The following is a 14785-nucleotide window of genomic DNA, read 5'->3' as shown; positions in this document are numbered from 1 at the left end:
CCATCCTATAATAGAGATTGTGAGCCCGGCCTCATCTAATAATGGAGATTGTGAGCCCGGTCTCCCCCAACATCAGGGTCTTACCTCACAAAGACTCCATGGATAAAGGGGGAGAAATTCCCACAAACGGCAAAACTTCCCAGAAGAGCAGAAGCCGCTGTATGTGAGAGGGGGACTCCATATTCACTATATCATGCTGCACACATCCTTCTGTCCAAAGCCTGGATGGTAAGAGGACAAGCCCCCAGTTACTGATTGGCTTCAGCATAGCAAGAGGACACGCCCCCAGCTACTGATTGGCTTCAGCATAGCAAGAGGACACGCCCCCAGCTACTGATTGGCTTCAGCATAGCAAGAGGACACGCCCCCAGCTACTGATTGGCTTCACCATAGCAAGAGGACAAGCCCCCAGCTACTGATTGGCTTCAGCATAGCAAGAGGACACGCCCCCAGCTACTGATTGGCTTCAGCATAGCAAGAGGACACGCCCCCAGCTACTGATTGGCTTCAGCATAGCAAGAGGACACTCCCCCAGCTACTGATTGGCTTCAGCATAGCAAGAGGACACTCCCCCAGCTACTGACTAGCTTCAGCAGTGCACAAGAGACCCATCTCATTAAGTCACAGGCCACGCCTCTTTACTACTGCAGAACTAAGCTGCTGAGGTAAAGTGAAAGCTGAGCTTTGATTGGTTGCTATGGACTACTAGACCCTGATCAAGCCTAATCAATAATAATGGAGTCCCAGTGCAGGAGCCCGGCACCAGGAGATGGAGGAGCTGAGGCAGGTACAGCAGTGCAGGGGCCGGCAGCAGGAGGTGAAGGAGCTGAGGCAGGTACAGCAGTGCGGGGGCCGGCACCAGGAGGTGGAGGAGCTGAGGCAGGTACAGCAGTGCGGGGGCCGGCACCAGGAGGTGGAGGAGCTGAGGCAGGTACAGCAGTGCGGGGGCCGGCACCAGGAGGTGGAGGAGCTGAGGCAGGTACAGCAGTGCGGGGGCCGGCACCAGGAGGTGAAGGAGTTGAGGCAGGTACAGCAGTGCGGGGGCCGGCACCAGGAGGTGGAGGAGCTGAGGCAGGTACAGCAGTGCGGGGGCCGGCACCAGGAGGTGAAGGAGCTGAGGCAGGTACAGCAGTGCGGGGGCCGGCACCAGGAGGTGGAGGAGCTGAGGCAGGTACAGCAGTGCAGAGGCCGGCACCAGGAGGTGGAGGAGCTGAGTCAGGTACAGCAGTGCAGGGGCCGGCACCAGGAGGTGGAGGAGCTGAGGCAGGTACAGCAGTGCAGGGGCCGGCACCAGGAGGTGGAAGAGCTGAGGCAGGTACAGCAGTGCAGGGGCCGGCACCAGGAGGTGGAGGAGCTGAGGCAGGTACAGCAGTGCAGGGGCCGGCACCAGGAGGTGGAGGAGCTGAGGCAGGTACAGCAGTGCGGGGGCTGGCACCAGGAGATGAAGGAGCTGAGGCATGTACAGCAGTGCAGGGGCCGGCACCAGGAGGTGGAGGAGCTGAGGCAGGTACAGCAGTGCAGGGGCTGGCACCAGGAGGTGAAGGAGCTGAGGCAGGTACAGCAGTGCAGGGTTCGGCACCAGGAGGTGGAGGAGCTGGGGCAGGTACAGCAGTGCGGGTGCCGGCACCAGGAGGTGGAGGAGCTGAGGCAGGTACAGCAGTGCGGGGGCCGGCACCAGGAGGTGGAGGAGCTGAGGCAGGTACAGCAGTGTGGGGGCCGGCACCAGGAGGTGGAGGAGCTGAGGCAGGTACAGCAGTGTGGGGGCCGGCACCAGGAGGTGGAGGAGCTGAGGCAGGTACAGCAGTGCGGGGGCCGGCACCAGGAGATGGAGGAGCTGAGGCAGGTACAGCAGTGCGGGGGCCGGCACCAGCAGATGGAGGAGCTGAGGCAGGTACAGCAGTGCGGGGGCCGGCACCAGGAGATGGAGGAGCTGAGGCAGGTACAGCAGTGCGGGGGCCGGCACCAGGAGATGGAGGAGGTGAGGCAGGTACAGCAGTGCGGGGGCCGGCACCAGGAGGTGGAGGAGCTGAGGCAGGTACAGCAGTGTGGGGGCCGGCACCAGGAGGTGGAGGAGCTGAGGCAGGTACAGCAGTGCGGGGGCCGGCACCAGGAGGTGGAGGAGCTGAGGCAGGTACAGCAGTGCGGGGGCCGGCACCAGGAGATGGAGGAGCTGAGGCAGGTACAGCAGTGCGGGGGCCGGCACCAGGAGATGGAGGAGCTGCTGAGGCAGGTACAGCAGTGTGGGGGCCGGCACCAGGAGGTGGAGGAGCTGCTGAGGCAGGTACAGCAGTGCAGGGGCCGGCACCAGGAGGTGGAGGAGCTGAGGCAGGTACAGCAGTGCGGAGGCCGGTACCAGGAGATTGAGCTGCTGAGGCAGGTACAGCAGTGCGGGGGCCGGCACCAGGAGGTGAAGGAGCTGAGGCAGGTACAGCAGTGCAACGGCCGGCACCAGGAGGTGGAGGAGCTGAGGCAGGTACAGCAGTGCAGGGGCTGGCACCAGGAGGTGAAGGAGCTGAGGCAGGTACAGCAGTGCAAGGTTCGGCACAGGGAGGTGGAGGAGCTGAGGCAGGTACAGCAGTGCGGGGGCCAGCACCAGGAGGTGGAGGAGCTGAGGCAGGTACAGCAGTGCGGGGGCCGGCACCAGGAGGTGGAGGAGCTGAGGCAGGTACAGCAGTGCGGGGGCCGGCACCAGGAGATGGAGGAGGTGAGGCAGGTACAGCAGTGCGGGGGCCGGCACCAGGAGGTGGAGGAGCTGAGGCAGGTACAGCAGTGTGGGGGCCGGCACCAGGAGGTGGAGGAGCTGAGGCAGGTACAGCAGTGCGGGGGCCGGCACCAGGAGGTGGAGGAGCTGAGGCAGGTACAGCAGTGCGGGGGCCGGCACCAGGAGGTGGAGGAGCTGAGGCAGGTACTGCAGTGCGGGGGCCGGCACCAGGAGATGGAGGAGCTGAGGCAGGTACAGCAGTGCGGGGGCCGGCACCAGGAGGTGGAGGAGCTGAGGCAGGTACAGCAGTGCGGGGGCCGGCACCAGGAGGTGGAGGAGCTGAGGCAGGTACAGCAGTGCGGGGGCCGGCACCAGGAGATGGAGGAGCTGAGGCAGGTACAGCAGTGCGGGGGCCGGCACCAGGAGATGGAGGAGCTGCTGAGGCAGGTACAGCAGTGTGGGGGCCGGCACCAGGAGGTGGAGGAGCTGCTGAGGCAGGTACAGCAGTGCAGGGGCCGGCACCAGGAGGTGGAGGAGCTGAGGCAGGTACAGCAGTGCGGAGGCCGGTACCAGGAGATTGAGCTGCTGAGGCAGGTACAGCAGTGCGGGGGCCGGCACCAGGAGGTGAAGGAGCTGAGGCAGGTACAGCAGTGCAGGGGCCGGCACCAGGAGGTGGAGGAGCTGAGGCAGGTACAGCAGTGCAGGGGCTGGCACCAGGAGGTGAAGGAGCTGAGGCAGGTACAGCAGTGCAAGGTTCGGCACAGGGAGGTGGAGGAGCTGAGGCAGGTACAGCAGTGCGGGGGCCAGCACCAGGAGGTGGAGGAGCTGAGGCAGGTACAGCAGTGCGGGGGCCGGCACCAGGAGGTGGAGGAGCTGCTGAGGCAGGTACAGCAGTGCGGGGGCCGGTACCAGGAGGTGGAGGAGCTGCTGAGGCAGGTACAGCAGTGCAGGGGCCGGCACCAGGAGGTGGAGGAGCTGCTGAGGCAGGTACAGCAGTGCAGGGGCCGGCACCAGGAGATGGAGGAGCTGCTGAGGCAGGTACAGCAGTGCAGGGGCCGGCACCAGGAGGTGGAGGAGCTGCTGAGGCAGGTACAGCAGTGCGGGGGCCGGCACCAGGAGATGGAGGAGCTGAGGCAGGTACAGCAGTGCAGGGGCCGGCACCAGGAGATGGAGGAGCTGCTGAGGCAGGTACAGCAGTGCGGGGGCCGGCACCAGGAGATGGAGGAGCTGCTGAGGCAGGTACAGCAGTGCGGGGGCCGGTACCAGGAGGTGGAGGAGCTGCTGAGGCAGGTACAGCAGTGCAGGGGCCGGCACCAGGAGGTGGAGGAGCTGCTGAGGCAGGTACAGCAGTGCAGGGGCCGGCACCAGGAGGTGGAGGAGCTGAGGCAGGTACAGCAGTGCGGAGGCCGGTACCAGGAGATTGAGCTGCTGAGGCAGGTACAGCAGTGCGGGGGCCGGCACCAGGAGGTGAAGGAGCTGAGGCAGGTACAGCAGTGCGGGGGCCGGCACCAGGAGGTGAAGGAGCTGAGGCAGGTACAGCAGTGCAGAGGCCGGTACCAGGAGATTGAGATGCTGAGGCAGGTACAGCAGTGCGGGGGCCGGCACCAGGAGGTGAAGGAGCTGAGGCAGGTACAGCAGTGCGGAGGCCGGTACCAGGAGATTGAGGAGCTGAGGCAGGTACAGCAGTGCAGGGGCAGGCACCAGGAGATGGAGGAGCTGAGGCAGGTACAGCAGTGCAGGGGCCGGCACCAGGAGGTGGAGGAGCTGAGGCAGGTACAGCAGTGCGGGGGCCGGCACCAGGAGATGGAGGAGCTGAGGCAGGTACAGCAGTGCGGGGGCCGGCACCAGGAGATGGAGGAGCTGAGGCAGGTACAGCAGTGCGGGCGCCGGCACCAGGAGATGGAGGAGGTGAGGCAGGTACAGCAGTGCGGGGGCCGGCACCAGGAGGTGGAGGAGCTGAGGCAGGTACAGCAGTGTGGGGGCCGGCACCAGGAGGTGGAGGAGCTGAGGCAGGTACAGCAGTGCGGGGGCCGGCACCAGGAGGTGGAGGAGCTGAGGCAGGTACAGCAGTGCGGGGGCCGGCACCAGGAGATGGAGGAGCTGAGACAGGTACAGCAGTGCGGGGTCCGGCACCAGCAGATGGAGGAGCTGAGGCAGGTACAGCAGTGCGGGGGCCGGCACCAGGAGATGGAGGAGCTGAGGCAGGTACAGCAGTGCGGGGGCCGGCACCAGGAGATGGAGGAGCTGCTGAGGCAGGTACAGCAGTGTGGGGGCCGGCACCAGGAGGTGGAGGAGCTGAGGCAGGTACAGCAGTGCAGGGGCCGGCACCAGGAGGTGGAGGAGCTGAGGCAGGTACAGCAGTGCGGGGGCTGGCACCAGGAGATGAAGGAGCTGAGGCAGGTACAGCAGTGCAGGGGCCGGCACCAGGAGGTGGAGGAGCTGAGGCAGGTACAGCAGTGCAGGGGCTGGCACCAGGAGGTGAAGGAGCTGAGGCAGGTACAGCAGTGCAAGGTTCGGCACAGGGAGGTGGAGGAGCTGAGGCAGGTACAGCAGTGCGGGGGCCAGCACCAGGAGGTGGAGGAGCTGAGGCAGGTACAGCAGTGCGGGGGCCGGCACCAGGAGGTGGAGGAGCTGAGGCAGGTACAGCAGTGCGGGGGCCGGCACCAGGAGATGGAGGAGCTGAGGCAGGTACAGCATTGCGGGGGCTGGCACCAGGAGATGGAGGAGCTGCTGAGGCAGGTACAGCAGTGCGGGGGCCGGCACCAGGAGGTGGAGGAGCTGCTGAGGCAGGTACAGCAGTGCGGGGGCCGGTACCAGGAGGTGGAGGAGCTGCTGAGGCAGGTACAGCAGTGCGGGGGCCGGTACCAGGAGGTGGAGGAGCTGCTGAGGCAGGTACAGCAGTGCAGGGGCCGGCACCAGGAGGTGGAGGAGCTGCTGAGGCAGGTACAGCAGTGCAGGGGCCGGCACCAGGAGGTGGAGGAGCTGAGGCAGGTACAGCAGTGCGGAGGCCGGTACCAGGAGATTGAGCTGCTGAGGCAGGTACAGCAGTGCGGGGGCCGGCACCAGGAGGTGAAGGAGCTGAGGCAGGTACAGCAGTGCGGGGGCCGGCACCAGGAGGTGAAGGAGCTGAGGCAGGTACAGCAGTGCAGAGGCCGGCACCAGGAGATGGAGGAGCTGAGGCAGGTACAGCAGTGCAGGGGCCAGCACCAGGAGGTGGAGGAGCTGAGGCAGGTACAGCAGTGCGGGGGCCGGTACCAGGAGATGGAGGAGCTGAGGCAGGTACAGCAGTGCGGAGGCCGGTACCAGGAGATTGAGCTGCTGAGGCAGGTACAGCAGTGCGGGGGCCGGTACCAGGAGATGGAGGAGCTGAGGCAGGTACAGCAGTGCGGAGGCCGGTACCAGGAGATTGAGCTGCTGAGGCAGGTACAGCAGTGCGGGGGCCGGCACCAGGAGATGGAGGAGCTGAGGCAGGTACAGCAGTGCGGGGGCCGGCACCAGGAGGTGAAGGAGCTGAGGCAGGTACAGCAGTGCGGAGGCCGGCACCAGGAGGTGGAGGAGCTGAGGCAGGTACAGCAGTGCGGGGGCCAGCACCAGGAGGTGGAGGAGCTGAGGCAGGTACAGCAGTGCGGGGGCCGGCACCAGGAGGTGGAGGAGCTGAGGCAGGTTCAGCAGTGTGGGGGCCGGCACCAGGAGGTGGAGGAGCTGAGGCAGGTACAGCAGTGCGGGGGCCGGCACCAGGAGGTGGAGGAGCTGAGGCAGGTACAGCAGTGCGGGGGCCGGCACCAGGAGATGGAGGAGCTGAGGCAGGTACAGCAGTGCGGGGGCCGGCACCAGGAGGTGGAGGAGCTGAGGCAGGTATAGCAGTGCGGGGGCCGGCACCAGGAGGTGGAGGAGCTGAGGCAGGTACAGCAGTGCAGGGGCCGGCACCAGGAGGTGGAGGAGCTGAGGCAGGTACAGCAGTGCGGGGGCCGGCACCAGGAGATGGAGGAGCTGAGGCAGGTACAGCAGTGCGGGGGCCGGCACCAGGAGGTGGAGGAGCTGAGGCAGGTACAGCAGTGCGGGGGCCGGCACCAGGAGGTGGAGGAGCTGAGGCAAGTACAGCAGTGTGGGGGCCGGCACCAGGAGATTAAGGAGCTGAGGCAGGTACAGCAGTGCGGGGGCCGGCACCAGGAGGTGGAGGAGCTGAGGCAGGTACAGCAGTGCAGGGGCCGGCACCAGGAGGTGGAAAAGCTGAGGCAGGTACAGCAGTGCGGGGGCTGGCACCAGGAGATGAAGGAGCTGAGGCAGGTACAGCAGTGCAGGGGCCGGCACCAGGAGGTGGAGGAGCTGAGGCAGGTACAGCAGTGCAGGGGCTGGCACCAGGAGGTGAAGGAGCTGAGGCAGGTACAGCAGTGCAGGGTTCGGCACAGGGAGGTGGAGGAGCTGAGGCAGGTACAGCAGTGCGGGGGCCGGCACCAGGAGGTGGAGGAGCTGAGGCAGGTACAGCAGTGCGGGGGCCGGCACCAGGAGATGGAGGAGCTGAGGCAGGTACAGCAGTGCGGGGGCTGGCACCAGGAGATGGAGGAGCTGCTGAGGCAGGTACAGCAGTGCGGGGGCCGGCACCAGGAGGTGGAGGAGCTGCTGAGGCAGGTACAGCAGTGCGGGGGCCGGTACCAGGAGGCGGAGGAGCTGCTGAGGCAGGTACAGCAGTGCGGGGGCCGGTACCAGGAGGTGGAGGAGCTGCTGAGGCAGGTACAGCAGTGCAGGGGCCGGCACCAGGAGGTGGAGGAGCTGCTGAGGCAGGTACAGCAGTGCAGGGGCCGGCACCAGGAGGTGGTGGAGCTGAGGCAGGTACAGCAGTGCGGAGGCCGGTACCAGGAGATTGAGCTGCTGAGGCAGGTACAGCAGTGCGGGGGCCGGCACCAGGAGGTGAAGGAGCTGAGGCAGGTACAGCAGTACGGGGGCCGGCACCAGGAGGTGAAGGAGCTGAGGCAGGTACAGCAGTGCAGAGGCCGGTACCAGGAGATTGAGGTGCTGAGGCAGGTACAGCAGTGCGGGGGCCGGCACCAGGAGGTGAAGGAGCTGAGGCAGGTACAGCAGTGCGGGGGCCGGCACCAGGAGGTGAAGGAGCTGAGGCAGGTACAGCAGTGCAGAGGCCGGTACCAGGAGATTGAGATGCTGAGGCAGGTACAGCAGTGCGGGGGCCGGCACCAGGAGGTGGAGGAGCTGAGGCAGGTACAGCAGTGCGGGGGCCGGCACCAGGAGATGGAGGAGCTGAGGCAGGTACAGCAGTGCGGGGGCCGGCACCAGGAGATGGAGGAGCTGAGGCAGGTACAGCAGTGCGGGCGCCGGCACCAGGAGATGGAGGAGGTGAGGCAGGTACAGCAGTGCGGGGGCCGGCACCAGGAGGTGGAGGAGCTGAGGCAGGTACAGCAGTGTGGGGGCCGGCACCAGGAGGTGGAGGAGCTGAGGCAGGTACAGCAGTGCGGGGGCCGGCACCAGGAGGTGGAGGAGCTGAGGCAGGTACAGCAGTGCGGGGGCCGGCACCAGGAGATGGAGGAGCTGAGACAGGTACAGCAGTGCGGGGTCCGGCACCAGCAGATGGAGGAGCTGAGGCAGGTACAGCAGTGCGGGGGCCGGCACCAGGAGATGGAGGAGCTGAGGCAGGTACAGCAGTGCGGGGGCCGGCACCAGGAGATGGAGGAGCTGCTGAGGCAGGTACAGCAGTGTGGGGGCCGGCACCAGGAGGTGGAGGAGCTGAGGCAGGTACAGCAGTGCAGGGGCCGGCACCAGGAGGTGGAGGAGCTGAGGCAGGTACAGCAGTGCGGGGGCTGGCACCAGGAGATGAAGGAGCTGAGGCAGGTACAGCAGTGCAGGGGCCGGCACCAGGAGGTGGAGGAGCTGAGGCAGGTACAGCAGTGCAGGGGCTGGCACCAGGAGGTGAAGGAGCTGAGGCAGGTACAGCAGTGCAAGGTTCGGCACAGGGAGGTGGAGGAGCTGAGGCAGGTACAGCAGTGCGGGGGCCAGCACCAGGAGGTGGAGGAGCTGAGGCAGGTACAGCAGTGCGGGGGCCGGCACCAGGAGGTGGAGGAGCTGAGGCAGGTACAGCAGTGCGGGGGCCGGCACCAGGAGATGGAGGAGCTGAGGCAGGTACAGCATTGCGGGGGCTGGCACCAGGAGATGGAGGAGCTGCTGAGGCAGGTACAGCAGTGCGGGGGCCGGCACCAGGAGGTGGAGGAGCTGCTGAGGCAGGTACAGCAGTGCGGGGGCCGGTACCAGGAGGTGGAGGAGCTGCTGAGGCAGGTACAGCAGTGCGGGGGCCGGTACCAGGAGGTGGAGGAGCTGCTGAGGCAGGTACAGCAGTGCAGGGGCCGGCACCAGGAGGTGGAGGAGCTGCTGAGGCAGGTACAGCAGTGCAGGGGCCGGCACCAGGAGGTGGAGGAGCTGAGGCAGGTACAGCAGTGCGGAGGCCGGTACCAGGAGATTGAGCTGCTGAGGCAGGTACAGCAGTGCGGGGGCCGGCACCAGGAGGTGAAGGAGCTGAGGCAGGTACAGCAGTGCGGGGGCCGGCACCAGGAGGTGAAGGAGCTGAGGCAGGTACAGCAGTGCAGAGGCCGGCACCAGGAGATGGAGGAGCTGAGGCAGGTACAGCAGTGCAGGGGCCAGCACCAGGAGGTGGAGGAGCTGAGGCAGGTACAGCAGTGCGGGGGCCGGTACCAGGAGATGGAGGAGCTGAGGCAGGTACAGCAGTGCGGAGGCCGGTACCAGGAGATTGAGCTGCTGAGGCAGGTACAGCAGTGCGGGGGCCGGTACCAGGAGATGGAGGAGCTGAGGCAGGTACAGCAGTGCGGAGGCCGGTACCAGGAGATTGAGCTGCTGAGGCAGGTACAGCAGTGCGGGGGCCGGCACCAGGAGATGGAGGAGCTGAGGCAGGTACAGCAGTGCGGGGGCCGGCACCAGGAGGTGAAGGAGCTGAGGCAGGTACAGCAGTGCGGAGGCCGGCACCAGGAGGTGGAGGAGCTGAGGCAGGTACAGCAGTGCAGGGTTCGGCACCAGGAGGTGGAGGAGCTGAGGCAGGTACAGCAGTGCGGGGGCCAGCACCAGGAGGTGGAGGAGCTGAGGCAGGTACAGCAGTGCGGGGGCCGGCACCAGGAGGTGGAGGAGCTGAGGCAGGTTCAGCAGTGTGGGGGCCGGCACCAGGAGGTGGAGGAGCTGAGGCAGGTACAGCAGTGCGGGGGCCGGCACCAGGAGGTGGAGGAGCTGAGGCAGGTACAGCAGTGCGGGGGCCGGCACCAGGAGATGGAGGAGCTGAGGCAGGTACAGCAGTGCGGGGGCCGGCACCAGGAGGTGGAGGAGCTGAGGCAGGTATAGCAGTGCGGGGGCCGGCACCAGGAGGTGGAGGAGCTGAGGCAGGTACAGCAGTTCAGGGGCCGGCACCAGGAGGTGGAGGAGCTGAGGCAGGTACAGCAGTGCGGGGGCCGGCACCAGGAGATGGAGGAGCTGAGGCAGGTACAGCAGTGCGGGGGCCGGCACCAGGAGGTGGAGGAGCTGAGGCAGGTACAGCAGTGCGGGGGCCGGCACCAGGAGGTGGAGGAGCTGAGGCAAGTACAGCAGTGTGGGGGCCGGCACCAGGAGATTAAGGAGCTGAGGCAGGTACAGCAGTGCGGGGGCCGGCACCAGGAGGTGGAGGAGCTGAGGCAGGTACAGCAGTGCAGGGGCCGGCACCAGGAGGTGGAAAAGCTGAGGCAGGTACAGCAGTGCGGGGGCTGGCACCAGGAGATGAAGGAGCTGAGGCAGGTACAGCAGTGCAGGGGCCGGCACCAGGAGGTGGAGGAGCTGAGGCAGGTACAGCAGTGCAGGGGCTGGCACCAGGAGGTGAAGGAGCTGAGGCAGGTACAGCAGTGCAGGGTTCGGCACAGGGAGGTGGAGGAGCTGAGGCAGGTACAGCAGTGCGGGGGCCGGCACCAGGAGGTGGAGGAGCTGAGGCAGGTACAGCAGTGCGGGGGCCGGCACCAGGAGATGGAGGAGCTGAGGCAGGTACAGCAGTGCGGGGGCTGGCACCAGGAGATGGAGGAGCTGCTGAGGCAGGTACAGCAGTGCGGGGGCCGGCACCAGGAGGTGGAGGAGCTGCTGAGGCAGGTACAGCAGTGCGGGGGCCGGTACCAGGAGGCGGAGGAGCTGCTGAGGCAGGTACAGCAGTGCGGGGGCCGGTACCAGGAGGTGGAGGAGCTGCTGAGGCAGGTACAGCAGTGCAGGGGCCGGCACCAGGAGGTGGAGGAGCTGCTGAGGCAGGTACAGCAGTGCAGGGGCCGGCACCAGGAGGTGGTGGAGCTGAGGCAGGTACAGCAGTGCGGAGGCCGGTACCAGGAGATTGAGCTGCTGAGGCAGGTACAGCAGTGCGGGGGCCGGCACCAGGAGGTGAAGGAGCTGAGGCAGGTACAGCAGTACGGGGGCCGGCACCAGGAGGTGAAGGAGCTGAGGCAGGTACAGCAGTGCAGAGGCCGGTACCAGGAGATTGAGGTGCTGAGGCAGGTACAGCAGTGCGGGGGCCGGCACCAGGAGGTGAAGGAGCTGAGGCAGGTACAGCAGTGTGGAGGCAGGTACCAGGAGATTGAGGAGCTGAGGCAGGTACAGCAGTGCGGGGGCCGGCACCAGGAGATGGAGGAGCTGAGGCAGGTACAGCAGTGCGGGGGCCGGCACCAGGAGGTGGAGGAGCTGAGGCAGGTACAGCAGTGCGGGGGCCGGCAGCAGGAGGTGGAGGAGCTGAGGCAGGTACAGCAGTGCGGGGGCCGGCACCAGGAGGTGAAGGAGCTGAGGCAGGTACAGCAGTGCGGGGGCCGGCACCAGGAGATGGAGGAGCTGAGGCAGGTACAGCAGTGCGGGGGCCGGCACCAGGAGATGGAGGAGCTGAGGCAGGTACAGCAGTGCGGAGGCCGGCACCAGGAGGTGGAGGAGCTGAGGCAGGTACAGCAGTGCGGGGGCCGGTACCAGGAGATGGAGGAGCTGAGGCAGGTACAGCAGTGCGGAGGCCGGTACCAGGAGATTGAGCTGCTGAGGCAGGTACAGCAGTGCGGGGGCAGGCACCAGGAGATGGAGGAGCTGAGGCAGGTACAGCAGTGCGGGGGCCGGCACCAGGAGATGGAGGAGCTGAGGCAGGTACAGCAGTGCGGGGGCCGGCACCAGGAGGTGGAGGAGCTGCTGAGGCAGGTACAGCAGTGCGGTGCGGGGGCCGGCACCAGGAGGTGGAGGAGCTGCTGAGGCAGGTACAGCAGTGCGGGGGCCGGCACCAGCAGATGGAGGAGCTGAGGCAGGTACAGCAGTGCGGGGGCCGGCACCAGGAGATGGAGGAGCTGAGGCAGGTACAGCAGTGCGGGGTCCGGCACCAGCAGATGGAGGAGCTGAGGCAGGTACAGCAGTGCGGGGTCCGGCACCAGCAGATGGAGGAGCTGAGGCAGGTACAGCAGTGCAGGGTCCGGCACCAGCAGATGGAGGAGCTGAGGCAGGTACAGCAGTGCGGGGGCCGGCACCAGGAGATGGAGGAGCTGAGGCAGGTACAGCAGTGCGGGGTCCGGCACCAGGAGATGGAGGAGCTGAGGCAGGTACAGTAGTGCGGGGTCCGGCACCAGCAGATGGAGGAGCTGAGGCAGGTACAGCAGTGCGGGGTCCGGCACCAGCAGATGGAGGAGCTGAGGCAGGTAAAGCAGTGCAGGGGCCGGCACCAGCAGATGGAGGAGCTGAGGCAGGTACAGCAGTGCGGGGGCCGGCACCAGCAGATGGAGGAGCTGAGGCAGGTACAGCAGTGCGGGGGCCGGCACCAGGAGATGGAGGAGCTGAGGCAGATACAGCAGTGCAGGGGCCGGCACCAGCAGATGGAGGAGCTGAGGCAGGTACAGCAGTGCGGGGGCCGGCACCAGGAGATGGAGGAGTTGAGGCAGATACAGCAGTGCAGGGTCCGGCACCAGCAGATGGAGGAGCTGAGGCAGGTACAGCAGTGCGGGGGCCGGCACCAGGAGGTGGAGGAGCTGAGGCAGGTACAGCAGTGCAGGGGCCGGCACCAGGAGATGGAGGAGCTGAGGCAGGTACAGCAGTGCGGGGGCCGGCACCAGGAGATGGAGGAGCTGAGGCAGGTACAGCAGTGCAGGGGCCGGCACCAGCAGATGGAGGAGCTGAGGCAGGTACAGCAGTGCAGGGGCCGGCACCAGGAGGTGGAGGAGCTGAGGCAGGTACAGCAGTGCAGGGGCCGGCACCAGCAGATGGAGGAGCTGAGGCAGGTACAGCAGTGCAGGGGCCGGCACCAGGAGGTGGAGGAGCTGAGGCAGGTACAGCAGTGCGGGGGCCGGCACCAGGAGGTGGAGGAGCTGAGGCAGGTACAGCAGTGCGGGGGCTGGCACCAGGAGATGGAGGAGCTGAGGCAGGTACAGCAGTGCAGGGGCCGGCACCAGCAGATGGAGGAGCTGAGGCAGGTACAGCAGTGCAGGGGTGGCCAGGGTCACTGCAATGACCACAATGGTGCATGCTGCTGCTCTCTGTTATCTGCCAACACATACTCATTCACAAACACTCATAAATACACACACATATATGCAGTCAATTCACTGACATCAGTGTGCCAACCATGAGGGTGAGTGCTGCTGCTCACTGTTATCTGCTAATATACACTCACACTCATATATGCAGCCATTTCATTGACGCCACCTGCGCCATCCACCGCATGCTACTGCTCTCTGTTATCTGCCAATACACAGATATATATATATATATATATTTTATCTTTTCATTGATTCTTACAATAAGCTGACCGTGTCCTGTCTGAAGCCGGGCCGGCCGCCTCGTGTCCAGTGCTGTGTTCACATGGTGCCGCAGTCAGCGTGTGCGTATTCCACCAACCCCGGCGCCATTTTATTGTAGACTCTGTCTCTGTGGATATCACCAGTCAGCAGCTTTTTGAGATGATATTCGCAGACACAGTGCCTACAGTAAATGGCGGTGGAGGTGATGGTATGGGCACATACTGACCCATTTTAGTGAAGAATTCAAATACAATGTGAACCTGCGTCGGCCATAGGGATAATGGATTTCCTCCCAGTCAGATCGATCTGTTGCCTATAGCAACCAGACTGCAGCTGTCAGCACTGAGGCTGCTGAGGTAAAGTGAAAGCTGCGCTGTGATTGGTTGCTATGGATATTAGACCCTTATTTGCATAACCAGTGATATAATGGTGATCGCGTCCTTCTGTCCGGATGGCGGCGTGTGCGTATACCGCGCCATTTTATTACATAATTTCACTACAATGTGAACTGCGCACGCACCAGCGATACGGAAAATTGTGGCGGCTGCGGCAAGAAATTTATGTAGAGGGGAAGAAAACATAGAGCAGACCCCGACCACAAAGTGCTGCACTAACAAGGTAACAGCAAGACCTCAGCGTCTACCCAAAAATGTGATTTACAGAGAAGTTTCTGCACAATACATACATTGCGTTTTCAGCTAATGCTTCAATAATATTAAAAATGAGCCAATAAAATGCCGACACCGGGCGTGGAACGGGTCCTATAGCGGGTTAAAGAGAACCTGTCACCAGGATTTTCCCTTATGAGCTGCGGCCACCACCAGTGAACCCCTATATACAGTATCCCAGAATGCTGTATATAAGAGCCCAGGCCGCTGTGTACAATGTAAAAACACCTTTATAATACTCACCTATGGGGGCGGTCCGGTTCGATGGTTGATGCTCTCGGTCTGGTGCCTCCTCTTGCTGAAATTGTGGTCCTCCTTCTTCTGAGGCCTGTGGCATTGAGGTCCTAAGCAGACGCACTTTAATCTGCTGTCCCGTGGATCACTGGTCTGTCGTCAGGTTCACCGGTCTGTCCTCTGGATTACCAGTCTGTCCCTTTGATTACCTGTCTGTCCCCTGGATCACCAGTCTGTCCCTTGGATTACCTGTCTGTCCTCTGGATCACCAGTCTGTCCCTTGAATTACCTGTCTGTCCTCTGGATCACCAGTCTGTCCCTTGGATTACCTGTCTGTCCTCTGGATCACCAGTCTGTCCCTTGGATTACCTGTCTGTCCTCTGGATCACCAGTCTGTCCCTTGGATTACCTGT

The sequence above is a fragment of the Anomaloglossus baeobatrachus genome, chromosome 9 (genome assembly GCF_048569485.1).
Source record: "Anomaloglossus baeobatrachus isolate aAnoBae1 chromosome 9, aAnoBae1.hap1, whole genome shotgun sequence".
In the NCBI taxonomy this organism is placed as follows: Eukaryota; Metazoa; Chordata; class Amphibia; order Anura; family Aromobatidae; genus Anomaloglossus; species Anomaloglossus baeobatrachus.
Note: the sequence above shows the minus strand (reverse complement) of the source record.